Genomic DNA, 14,274 nt, shown 5'->3' with positions numbered 1-14,274 from the left:
ATGAATTTCAATAAGCGAGCTCGAGTGGTGTTGCACTAGCTTCGAGAAAGATGAATTTTTAATTGCGATAAAATGATCAGAATAAAGTAATTGTGCCAATTCTGATTAAAAAAATAGAATTCAAACCACGAAAAAAAATGCTTGAATGGTGGTTTCACCGATTCGAAGCGACCCTGTTATGATACCAATTGTAGGATCGTAAAGCACTAGAGGGGAGGGGGTCAATAGCGCTCGTGGCTAATTCATTTGTTAAGAAATAATCGAGTAAACATGCAACGGAATAAACATAAATCAAACACAAACACCAAGATTTTACTTGGTTCGGAGTTTGTGGTGACTCCTACTCCAAGGCACGCATGTGAGAGTGCTTTCGATGGGCAATCACTAATCAATCGTAAAATCTTTACAAATTACAACAGATATATAATTCAAGTGCAGAACAAGTATACCAACAACTAAGAATGAGAAATTCTGGGCTTTAGATTGTCGGAGCAGTGCTACGGCTTCTTCAGATCATTTTTGGAGCAGTGCACAGAAGAAGGATCACAATTTTGTGTTATCTATGTGCATCTGCTCGAGACTGGCTTAAATAGCCTGCTGAAGGCGCCTTCAGCCTCTATGGAAGGCACCTCCAGCAGGGATTCTTATCTCCTGTCGATCGCTGTCGATAACTCCCGCTGCCTGCGCTGTTTATCCACCCGAAGGCACATTCAAGCTCCATGGAAGGCACCTTCCATCAGCTGTTCAAGGCGCCTTCAGCATACTTGGAAGATGCCTTCTACCTTGCTTCCTGCGCAGCTACAGCCAAGGTGCCCGAGGCACCTCCAATAGCCCCGGAGGGGCTTCGGACACTGTTCATCCGAGCCAAACATGCCTAATTTGCTTCCTGTAAAATACGTTAGTCCAAGAAACCAACCATACCCTGCAAAACAAAGTTAGCACAATATAGACATGAAAAATAAAGCATTTGACAGTCTTCGAACTGTCCGGTTCTAACTTCGAATTTCTAAAAAATCCTAAATCGAACCAATGCCTACTATTCCCTCACCGGGGAACGCGTTCTCACCCACTCCTCTCAGGAGAGTTTACCTATTACCAGATTGATCCTCCAGACCAACTGGACTTTTACTCAGCACCCGAAGCTTCCAGTCTTCATGCTGGACGTCCACTCCATAATCCATCCAGATTTCCACCCAGTTCGCGACACTAGGATTTCAACCTAGAGTCCCCGACTCTAGGATTTTACCCAAAGCGCTCGACCCACCAAAACTTTCTGCCTAGGGTTACCACACCCTAGGACCTAGGGTTACCACCCCCTAGGGTTTTGCACCTACCTAATCGTAGCTAGGACTTTTCATCACCTAGGGTTACCACCCCCTATGATATAGGATTACCACCCCGTAGGATTTTCCACTTGCCTGGAATCTACTAGGACTTTTGCCTAAGAACACTTAGGACTTTTCCTGCAATCTCATTCAAACTTGTTAGATCACAAGATAACTTAACTTTGGACCCTTTGACATAATCAAAACTCAGGTTCGATCGTTGGATTCTTCCCGCACCAACACCGAGTAGTATTAGTTTGTTCGTGAAGCTCGAATTCAGAAAATAATTCATCTAATTTAATTAAGGAAAGATCCTTGGAAACTTTATAAACATCTACCATGGATGCCCACAAAGTATTCCTCAGAAATGCATTGAGTGCATACCTTATGACGTCGCTATTTTCCATCTTTTGTCCGATTGCGTGGAGGTCATTGAGCAGGTCTTGAATCCGTGCGTGAAGTTCGCTTGCCAATTCACCTTCCTGCATTTTTATATTATATATTTTATTTAGAATCAAATCACGCTTACTTACCTTAGTGTCCGAAGTTCTCTCATGCAGTTCAATCAGCTTCTCCCATAGTTCTTTCATGCTTGAAAATGGGTCAACTCGGTTCAGCTCTTCTTTTGTCATGTTGCATTATAGAGTCTGAGTAGCTTTGGAGTTAGCCTCAATCTTCTTTTTGGTTGGTGCATCCCATTTGTCACACGAGACAAGGAATCCATCTTCGGTGGGATATGTGAATTTCGTCTGGATGATTATCCGTATTTCCACCTGCGTCTTGAGGTGGTACTCCATTCGGCTCTTCCAATAGCTGAAGTCTTCGCCGGAGAAGAGGGGAGAGTGTGCAGTGTTATGCCCTTCTTGGTGGGTTATTTGAGGAGTTCTTCCACAACAAAAAAATAGAACTTGTTCCAAGACTAGGTCTTGGATTAGTAGTGCGAAATAAAATATAAAAAAAATAAACAAACTCGAGTGGTGTTGCACCAGTTTTGAGGAAAAAACTCGATTGTGAAAAAAAACTGATCAGGAAGAGGTAACTGTACCAATTCTGATCGACTCCAAAAAATTTTAAAACTAATCCATGAAAAAATTTTCTTAAATGGTGGTTTCATCAATTCGAAGTGATCCCACTCTGATACCAATTATAGGATTGATGTGTGCTAGAGGGGGTGAATAGCGCTCATGACATCTTCATGCTTTTTCGAAAAACACGATCGAGTAAAATGCAGCGGAAGAGCAAGAATAAGCGGAAGAAAGAACAATTCTTACAAGTTTGTTTTTACTTTGTTCGGAGTCTTTGACGACTCCTACTCCAAGGTCCACGATCATTGATCGCTTTCGTTATGCAATCCACTATCAGTTCGAATATTACAAAAATATTGAAGCACAACTTTGCAACAAGTAAAGTATACCAACAACTTTAGGATCTGGAGAGTTGTACTTTTGGTTGTCAGAGTCGCGTCATTCGATCATCGGAGTTGCATCGCTCGGTCGTCGAAGTCGCGTCGCCCGATCATCGGAGTCGCGTTGTAGAGTAGCAGGATTATTCTTGGAGAAACGCATAGGAGAAAGATTGCGAAAATCAAGTGTCTTCAACCATCTGCTCGAGACCCTCTTTTATGGGATGTTGAAGGCACCTTCAACCCTATTGAAGGTGCCTCCAGCTCGGATTTCTATCCCCAAATCCGCAGTACCGATAAGCTCCACTTTTTGCAAACTTCATCCATTCGAAGGCGCCTTGAAGCTCTTGGAAGGCGCCTTCCATCCCTGGTCCAAGGCGCCTTCAAGCGCCTGGAGGGTGTCTTTAGCTCCCTTCCTTGCAAAGCTTGGGCTGAGGCACCCCGAATAGCCCCGGAGGCACCTTAAACACTGTTTATCTGGGCATTTCCTTGTGCATCTCCCTTCCTGCAAGGTATATTAGTCCATAAACAAAATATATCCTACAAAACAAAGTTAGCACAATAAAATATGAATAATAAATTATTTGACAGCCTCTAGATTGTCCGGTTTTGACTTTCGGATTTCACCAAAATCCTAGGTCGAACCGATGTCACTGTCCCCTCAACGGGGAACGCATCCTCACCTACTCCTCTCAGGAGAAATTGCCTTTTTGCTAGATCGGTCCTCTAGACCATCTAGACATTTGCTTAGCATTTGAGACTTCAGGTTTTCATGATGAACGTCCACCTCCACGACCTGTCCAGACTTCCACCTAGTCTGCGACCACCAAGATTTTCACCTAGAGTCCCCAATTCTAGGATTTCGCCCAAAGTGTTCGACCTGCCAAGACTTCGCCCAATCCCCTGGATCAGGACTTTATGCATAATCGCAATTAGGACTTTCCACCTGCCTAGAGTCCACTAGGACTTTTGCCTAAGACAACTTAGGACTTTTCTGCAAGCTCATTCACACTTGTTAGACAACAAGTAACTTTAACTTTGAACCCTTTGCCATAATTAAAACACAGGTTCGATCATTTGGTGCTCCCTGCACCAATAATAGGAAGAGGAGTGGAAGTGTTACTTTTCATTGTTTGAGATCAAAAATCAATATTCTAATATAATTGCCTTTAATACGAGATCTTACCTGAGATTGTCGACTAGTGAATCACCGATGAGCTATTTTTGAGATTGACGAAGTCACTGATCACCAAGAAGAGAAGGGAATCGTCGTTGTCGCTTGCTAGACCTGAGAAGGAAGAAGAGAAGCCAGGAGGGTTAGAATGGAGGTCGAGGGTGCCCTGACTTATCCACTCTAATGCTCAAGTCAAGTTTCCTATGATATGGAGAAAAACAGTAATAGAAGTGGAGTGGTGGTGCACATGTAAGTATGTGTACCTATGCCCACGAGAGCAAGCCTCTTTTTATAACATTGTTGAGATGACATTCTATCTTCATTAATTGAATATTATGTCACAACAACAAAAAAATATCATATCACCGTATCTAGAAGTCACATAGCCCATATCTTATATCAGTATAATTATATTGTCCCACATGTCCTGACTGTTGGACACAAACAATCTAATGCTGGAGATTTATGGGTATTAGTTGAATTTAAGTTACACTGAATTCAATTCAACTTACAGTCGAAATGACCTGAGCGGATAATCTCAGGCTGCCAACAGGGGCTAGTTTCTGTAAAGTGCAGAGCGAAAGACCAAGTCTACAGAGCGGAAGACCAGGTCTGCAAAGCGGAAGACTATGTTAGCAGAGCAGAAGACTAGGGCAGGTCTGCAGACCGGTAGGGCCGCTCTGCAGAGCGGCAGGGCAGGCCTGTAGAGTGGCAGACTAGAGCAGCAGACCAGAGCTACAGTGCAAAAGACTATAGTAGCAGGGCAGGTATGCAGAGCGGCAGACCAGAGCTGCAGTGCGGAAGACTAGAGTTGCAATGCGGAAGACCAAAGCAGCAGGGCAGGTCTGCAGAGCGGAAGACCAGAGCAGTAGTTCAGAGAGGCAGCGCAGGTCTGCAGAGCGGCAAACGAGAGAGGCAACGCAGGTCTGCAGAGCGGCAGACCAGAGCAGCAGACCAGAGCGGCAGACCAGAGCAGTAGACCAGAGCTGCAGTGCGGAAGACCAGAGCAGCAGGGCAGGTCTATAGAGCGGCAGATCAGATCTGCAGAGCGGAAGACCAGGTCTGCAGAACGGAACGACAGGGCTGGTCTGCAGAGCGGAAGACCAGGTCTGCACTTGATCTGGCAAAAGACAAATCGGGCGAGGAGATTGGCCGACCGGGAAAACTGACCGAGGCCTGCGAGAGTCGCAGTTTCCTTGAAACAGATTCGCCCACCTCCGGCTGTGCTTCGAGGCTTACAAGGGTCGTCTGTTTCCTAGGATACAACGGTAGACCGTGAATCCGACCAAGCACTGGTGGTCACGGCGAACTGAGTGGCACCCGACTGCTATCACGGGCACTCCGCCGAGCAGGAGCTGCACAACAGAGAAGGAGGAAGAAAATGGAGGGTCTTTTCTATGCTATGTGCGTAACCCTTTTGCCTGTAGGAGCTCAAATGAACAGCAAAATTAATGATCGCGATTAATGATCATTACAGCAAAAAGATCAGTGGACCTAGCTGGATTTCGTGTGCACCTGTTGGTTGTTCCACTTGGGTTCGTGTACGCAGGCCACGCTAGCACACGAGTCAACTTGGTTCAGTGCAAATCCGGACCCTGGATTTGCACCCCCCCTGCACACCCACGTGTGAGAGAGAGTCTCTCCCCATGCATTTGTTAACAACCTCAATGTATGTGAATCAATATAAACCAACAAAAGTGCCTTGAAAATCTCAATGTGGGACTAAAGTCCCATTCACAATGGAGCTTCTTCTCTTCCACCTTTTTCTCCATTCACACTTATTCAACATTGACAACCTATGTGCTATACTATGATAGCGTTGGCTCACAAAACAGAGAACCCATTGAACCTCAGGTGGTCTGACCCACTAAGAGGAATTGAGTTGTACTGGTGAAGCTTACTGAGCGGAGCATTGAGTTGGGGAGAGCTGAGCCCCTGAAGTCGAGGGAGTTGATCAGCCCCTAAAGTCCGGCGAACCGACCGGGAGATTTGAGGAGTTGAGCTGACCAAGTGGAACACTAAGTTGGGGGGAACTAAGCCCTGGAGTCAAGAGATCGACTGAGATATTTGAGGAGTTGAGCTGATCGAATGGAGCACCGAGTCAGGGGAGCTTCTGAACACTTAGAGGTGGCCTATTATCTCCAATGTTGGCAGATAGGTCAATTAGGGATGTGCCAATTCGTTTGATCAGTGGGGTCGAATGGGGTTGTCTCTGATATCTCGATTGGACTAGCCTATCTTCTTTCTTGGGTGACCTGATCAGGAATAGTTAGGTTAACCCATTTGGACTTTGGCATCTATCTCAGTAAGAATACTAACTTTCTTGGCCTGCATGGATGCCTCTGATACTCTCCGTATCATAAACATTAGTTGCCATTATTTTGTGTTCGCGTGACGGGTTTGGATTTGGAACCATGGAGAAGGACAGGGGCAAGGGCAACAGCGTAAGCTTCATCAAGTTCAGATTGGAGGATTGAAGGTCGCCACAGTGGTTTATCGCCAGATCACATCGTGTCGTAGCATGGCCAGAAGATGCCCAATGTCATGTGCCTTCGCTGCCTCTTCCCCTGCGACCACGACGTCACCTTCAACTTCAAGCGCTTCAACAAGTTCGCTTGGCATGATGCCTAAACCAAGTTTTGTGTCGTTAAGCTTGTGATATGTCTAGCCTCTACGAATTAGGATCTCTTAAAAAGGAAGGCGAGGTTCAAGGATGCAGGGCTAAAACACAATCCATTTAATTAAATAAAATATATAAGAAGACATACGGTCTGCTTAACATGTTTAATTAAATAATTCATTTACAAACAGATCATGTGCAATTTAAAATTTTTAACTTTTTATTAATCATCTTAAGTTGGAATTTTGAAAAATAAGACATAATTTGAACTGCCACTCCCGATTAAAATTCACATGGCTTGGGAAATTATTGTTGATTAATATATGCCTGGATTGATTTCCGTCTGACATGTGGATTAGACTTGATCATATATTCTATAAAAAAAACTTATTTTCACAGTAGTTTTATTTAAAATTGTTCGCATTTGAGATTGGTCCCCTCCACCATATTTTTATCTGGTTAATACATTTAATTTCAACGTGATAAAAAATACAATATTTTATTCTAATTAATAATATTATTATACAATATTGTTATATTAAAATAATTTTTATTAATTGATCAAAATTATTTAAAATATATTAAAATTATTTAACGGAGCCAAAATCACTTTCAAATCTTTTTTAGTAGTTACTTGGTAGATGCCATAACAGTGTAACAATTAATACACTACTATTATACTATTATAGTACCTATTTAGATATTTACTTAGGAGGATTGGCTTTATGAATTATGCATAGGCCATTAAGACATGCATATGACCCCAATTTTTATTTGACCCATTATTTATAATATATTAAATATATTTGTTTTTTAAGATAATAGAAAAATAATAAGGTACACGTGATAAAAGATTTGTATGATCTTATTTTCTAAGCAAAGCTTTAGATTTCACAAAGATTTTGTTATAGTTCCAACAAATAGAGCCACAAAGGGGCTCTTTTTTTTAACATTTTAAATTTATTTTTAATTATGTATGTTATTTTATAAGATTTAATATCGCTTTCACCTAATAGGATGAGGCTTGGTTGTTGTTATTGCTGTATTTTATAAGATCTAATATATTCCTCCTCAATATCTCTCAATACTAGCTTTCTCTCGTTACGTTTCTCTTTTGTTGGTGACGCATTTTCCTTTGATCAGTAAGAACATGAAATAAAAATGCTAGTTTTTTTCGAGTCCCCCCTCTTCCCCTTTGCTTCTCTCGCTCGTTTAGATTGGGAAAGAAAAATCACACCTAATGCTATCACGCTGATATGATTGATATTACTATGCTCCTTGCTTGATTAAGTTCAAATGTGGATGCATTTGTCCATATTGTGTCCAATTGAAATAGATGATTTTATTATTTTTGAGCAATATTGAATTAGATACTTCTATCATTTTATTTTATTGATAGACATTAAGTTTAGCTTTTATTTAGATGTATTTATAATTATAAAAATTTTCAATTTTCCCTTTTTCTTCATTTTATCATTTACAACTGTTTTTTTAAAAGATGAAAAATATAATTTGTTTTTTCTTTTGTTCTATGCCTAAAAAAACTCATTTAATTCTTGATAAATGATAATGGATGGTTTGATCTTGCTACGATCTTCATTTTCTAGGGTTTATATTGAGTTTTATCATTTTGTACATATTATTTATTTATTTATTTACTTTTTGTGCTTTATGGATGATGATGAGTTGAGAACGAGAGCATGATTCTTTCTATTGTTGTCCCATTTTATTGTTTTTATTTGTTTTAAATTTTGTTCCTTTTTATAAGGATTGTTCTCTCTATTTTTTATTTGAGTAATTAGACATACTTTATCTTTTTCATTTTAAAACAATTTTGTATACACTTGTTTATGTTCAACTATGTCTAAGAAAGATTAAATAATTTAGTAATTTTATCCATTGAAAAAAAAAATATTATAATATAAAAATTTAATCAATAATTTTACATCTCAACCAGTAAAACAATTAAATTTTATATAATTTTTTAAAATTAATATTTTATTTTTTTAGATTTTTTTAAATCCACTATTGTCGGTCCCAAGTTCAAATAAAAAAGGGTGAAGAAATTTTTTTTGAACAATATTAGAGTTCTGTTTTTTTACCTAGGGCCTCAGATAGACTTCAGCCGACCTTGTTACTTCATAATTGTTATAAAAATTTTTAAAGTGATTTTAATCAAGTTAAAAAATATTTAATAGAGTTTAAATCATTTTGATTAAGTTAATAAAAATAATTTAATATAATAGTATTATATATATAATAATTTTGATTAGAGTGAATATTATATTTTATTAAGCTGTAAGGATATTCTCGAGATAAAAATATTAGGGAAAAAATTAAAATGGTGTCCTTTTGTCCATTTATCAAATGCATGCTTCATCCTTGTAAAATGACACAAATATCTTCTAACACATTGCATGCTTCTGACACACGCATTCCCGCCTATATTCTCACCTAAATCGGATCATGTTATAGCGTTACGAAGTCGTAACTGCTACACAGTTATAGCAGCTACAGTTTCGTAGCTGCTGCAAATGTACAACATCTCAATTGTAGCAGGTACATCGTAATTGCTATAACTATAAGTTCAACCTTAAGAGGTCATAACTTTTGATTTGGGTTGAATCACAGAACACACAATATATTAAATCAACACTTGTTCAGAGATATTCGATTTGATATGTGTGTCCTGTGGTTCAACTCGAGTAAAAAATTATGACATCTCAAAGATTACTTAGCAAACTTGTTGTAGTAACTATGAAATCATAGCTGCTACAACTATAAGTTAAACTTTAAGAACTCATAACTTTTGATTTGGATTAAACCATGTAATGCACAATATATCAAATCAAAGCTCATTCAGAGTTCATCGATTTGATATATTGTGCGTCTTGTGGTTCAATTCAAGTCAAAAGTTATGATTTCTTAAAATTTACCCAACAAACATATTATAGTAGCTACGAAACCATAATTGCTACAATTGTGTTGCAATTCAGTTGTAGTAGCTAAGAAATTATAGTTGCTATAACTACAAGTTTAACTTTAAGAAATTATAACTTTTGATTAAGATTGAATCATGAGATACACCATATATCAAATTGAAGCTCGTTTAGAGATCTTCAATTTAATATATTGTGCATCCCATGATTAAATTTGAGTTAAAAGTTATGATCTCTCAAATCTTACTTAATATACATGGTATAATAGTTACAAACCCATAGTTGCTACAACTATAAGTTATAATTTTGAGAAGTCATAACTTTTGATTCGGGTTGAACTATGAGACACATAATATATTAAATCGAAGTATGATTCAACATGAGTCAAAAGTTATTGTAGGATCAATGTACGTGAGAGGGGGAGGGGGTGAATCACGTGATTTTAAAAAACTTATTCTTTTTGATACTTTTAAAATAAGTGCACAATGGAAAAATAGAAACAATAAAACACGCGAAAGAACTTAATGATCTACTTAGTTTAGAGCCTTCGATGACTTCTACTCCAAGACCTAGATCCCTCAGAACTATCGATTGGCAATCCAATAATATTCTCTACTGATAAACTCCCGGTAAAGTAATCGAGTACACAAACAAAATAGAAAAGTGTAACAACCCAACACTTTCCTTTTGCAAGTATAAAAGATATGCAATAAATGAAATTGTTACTGACACTTAGAAGAATGAAATTATCCAAGCTCATGTATTGATGTTCGTTTATCAGTAACGGTCGGGCATAGTAGAGTCATAGAGTAGCAGCAGTTTGCATGAGGTCAAAGTAGCAGAAGGAACATGAATAGATGTAAAGAAGTTGTTCTTCATGCATTGTTCGACAGCTTCTTTTATAGATGATCTGAGGCGCCTCCTTCCCTTGGAGGCACCTTCGGTCAATTTGATCCTCACCGAAGACAACAGCTCTTATCCATATGGAGGCACCTTGATAAACCCATATTTTGTCATGAAATGTATATCAAAAGAATTAAGTAACCGAATTCATTTTACACTAATGTAGCATAGAGATGACTCGGGTCATCTTCCAACGAATGTGACTAGTGCATGATATCTTAGGATTAATTTGTTATTACTTTTGGATTTTTGATAAGAAATCAGGATTTTGGATTTGTTGAGTCCTTAACCTAAGGAATGAAATAGCAAAACAAGTAGAAAACTAATCTAAAATTGGAATGAAATCTAACTAAGTGACAACAATTAATCCACAACGCATTATCACTTTATGCTATAAGTTTCACCATCAACACAATTAAACTAAGATATGAAATAGCAAGACAATTATGAAACTAAGTCTAATGCAATGGAAGTAATCCTATCTATCCATTAACCATGAACCCACAACATATTGTCACTCTATGATATGGATTATACCATTAACAGATCTAAATATATTGGAAACTAAACAAGAGCAAAACAAGAACAACCAGACTACAAGATTCGTTGCGTAAGAGATCAACCAACCATTCGTCACATGGAAGGAGATCTATTCAGATCCATGAAGAGGAACAGTACTTAATAGAGCAAGGACTAATAGAAGCAAACAGATAAGATCTAATTGATGCCAAGAATAGAACCAATTGCACAATAACTGGAAAGAGCTCATGAACCAAGCAAACTCAAATTTAGATATCCACTCAAGGAGATAGCAAACATTTAGATGAGTTGGAGACAGGAAAATAGATCTAAACTTCATCTAACCTAACTACTTCATATCTACGAAATTGAACAACCAAGTAAATAAGCACTGAGCTGGAAATTGGAAAGAAACACAAGATTGCAAAAATAAAATCTGGGAGAAGTGATAAACCAATGCGAGCTAGAGAATCCCGAGCACTCTCAAATCAGTGAAGAATCGATCAATTCAGACGATTGATTCAGTGAACACAACAGAAATTTGGAATCAGTCAGCAACAGCAAAATAGAAAGTACACAGCAGGAAACACTCTCAGATCTTGGATGTGATCAAAGCTTTGACGGAATAAAATGACCGACTGGAAGGAGGGAGAGAAATCGGCTCAAACCACCAGATCGTTCCACTTCTCCGTTCTTCTTCTTCCTCTCAGAATCGTGGTGAGAAATGGAAATCAGATGGTTAAAGCGGCGTTGTTGGCTCGAAGATGGATGATCACTGAAGGAAGTGAAATACCCTTGACCTCACTTAGTCGTCGACGATGGAGTGGATCGGGATCACCGGAGCAAACTCGCTCTCCTCTATTTTGACGCGAAGCTCCTCTGCCTATTGCCAATTGACGATCGAAGAACCCCACTGTAGCTTCTCATTTGAACTCATCTCAGATCTAAACAGACAATCTAGAATGCTTTAGGTCTTGATCTACTACCATATCAATTCATATCTAGATCAAAAGCTTTAGTTCTTGATTGATGGCTGTGATATACTTCCCCTTGGCTTGGATGGGTCAGATCCTTGACGGATGGCTCAGATCTCTCTTAATCTTGAATGAATGGTCCATATTACTTCAGAGCTTGATCTCTTCAATTAGCCCTAGATTTGAATCCAAATCTGGTATGATCCAATTGAGTCATTGCCCTTTGATGTCTACAAAGAATATATCGAAATATTAGCATCAAATACCACAAATATGATATAATTTATAATTAAGTTCACAAATGAATACAACTCATGAAACATGATATTAACATGAAATTAACACATGAGAAGATTAAAAAGTATGCTTATATGAATCAAAATATAATGATCAAATGATGGTTATCGAATTCCCCTACACTTATTCTTGCACATCCCGGGCAAGTAAAGAAATAACTAAAATTCATCTCCCATATAATTCTCTAGTAATACCTAGAAGATAATAAAAGAAATTTAACTAAGATCATCTAAAGATTAAAACAATCATGAATGCAGTCCCTACAATAATCAATAAGTATGGTGATATCATCCATTCGAAAAATTAAGAAAGATACAAACTCACAAGGTAAATGTACCTAATCTAACTCTCACACTCAATCATGGATGGAAGTGGAGGTTCACTCAATGTCACTCACAACACTTCACTACCATAGGCTTGCTCATTTTCTACTTCTCCACCATCATAAAACATAGCATACATGAATCAAAAGGATTTATTGTGAATTGAAATGGAGTCAAAAAGAACCAAATGAAGAAAAAAAAATGGATAAGAGAAAAGAAATCAATGAAGAAAATAAAAAAATGAGAGAGTGAGAGAATGAGAGTATTGGAAGAATAAACTTAGTGTGCATCAAAGATTATATTGTAGAGGAAGTAAATGAAATAATGATAAAGTGTGGCCAAACAAAATTCACCATGTTTACTTCATCTAAACAGGCATGTGTAACTTTATTAGTTCCTGTCCAACCCACTCTTTTGATGACCAATCTTTCAAGTAGCTTCACGAATTCAATAGTGTTACTAACATTAGCTAAGAGTTCTCCATAGTGTAATTAAGCTATGCATTTCACATTTCAGCAACTAGATTCAAAAGGTTAAACTCAGAACTAAAATTAGTTTCTGGATTATGGATTTCTCAAGTTACAGGTTCAGAACTTTGAATTGAAAGGAGTCTTGGCTTGAAGCAAGAAGAATTCAACTTCAAAAAGCCTCAATAAACACTGAAAAATCAAAAGACTGAATCCTAGTAGCTTCTTTTCAAAAACAAACTTGATAATTTCTGTATTGCATTTCAGAATTGCAGTTTCAGACTCCAGTTGTGTGATTCTCCAATTATTCCCCATTCAAATTCTGTAATTTTTCAGCTACAGTCCTTTTGTTTCTTTTCCTGAGCGTACTGATCAAAATGATCAGCGTAACAAGACTTCAATGTCACACTTCCAAGCTCTGAAATAGCTTGAAGTTCTGAAATAACTAGTTTCATTCCTGCATTTCCAGTTTTTGTCTTAATACCAGCTTCCACCATTCTTCTTTAATTCTAGATAATCCCTACATTATTCTGTAAATATCCTTTCTTCTACGTACCATATACATCACGAGCATATTGTTTCGAATAGGTCTAGTGTCAAAGATTCAGACCAACAATTAGATTCAAAGAAGTATCAGAGAATTCTGGTACTTTACATTTTCAGAAATTCCAAGAATCAGTTGCATAGCAACACTTATACCATTCTGAGCTTGTTTTCTACATTTAGGTTCAGATTCAGTTCTTGAAGAACTCTTACAATTTAACTCAAGGAGTTAGGTCCACAACTCCAGCATAGGGTTTCCAAAATTAAAATTGATTATGATACTTTTGTTGCTTTAAATGGCATGAAGTCCAGTTCAAAGAGAGAATGTCCAGGACTAAATCATGTAGTTTCTTGTATGGAATGGAATACCATTTGGTATTGTAATAGCACGAACCTCCTCCTATGATCAGAGATCTCCATACATTTTGGCACATAACATTTTAAATTCAATCTCCATCCTGTTGGTGCAACCTTAGGTCAAGGTTGACCTGGTTGACCCGACTCGAGGTGACTTGACTCGAGTTATATTTTTATGTTTGACTTGGGAAGATTGTCGGTGCAACCTTAGGTCAAAGTTGACCTAGTTGAGTTGCATGTTGATGTTTGACACTCGTGAGAGAGTTCTATTCTTGATGTGAGACAAGAATAGATGGTTGGGAGATTATTGGGGCAACCCTAGGTCAAGGTTGACCTGGTTGACCTGAAAAGTCCAAGTATGGAGACTTGGCACTGGAAAAGTCCAAGCAGGGAGCTTGGCACGCGAAAAGTCCAAGTATGGAGACTTGGCA

The sequence above is a fragment of the Zingiber officinale genome, chromosome 1B, assembly GCF_018446385.1.
Source record: "Zingiber officinale cultivar Zhangliang chromosome 1B, Zo_v1.1, whole genome shotgun sequence".
Classification (NCBI taxonomy): domain Eukaryota; kingdom Viridiplantae; phylum Streptophyta; class Magnoliopsida; order Zingiberales; family Zingiberaceae; genus Zingiber; species Zingiber officinale.
Note: the sequence above shows the minus strand (reverse complement) of the source record.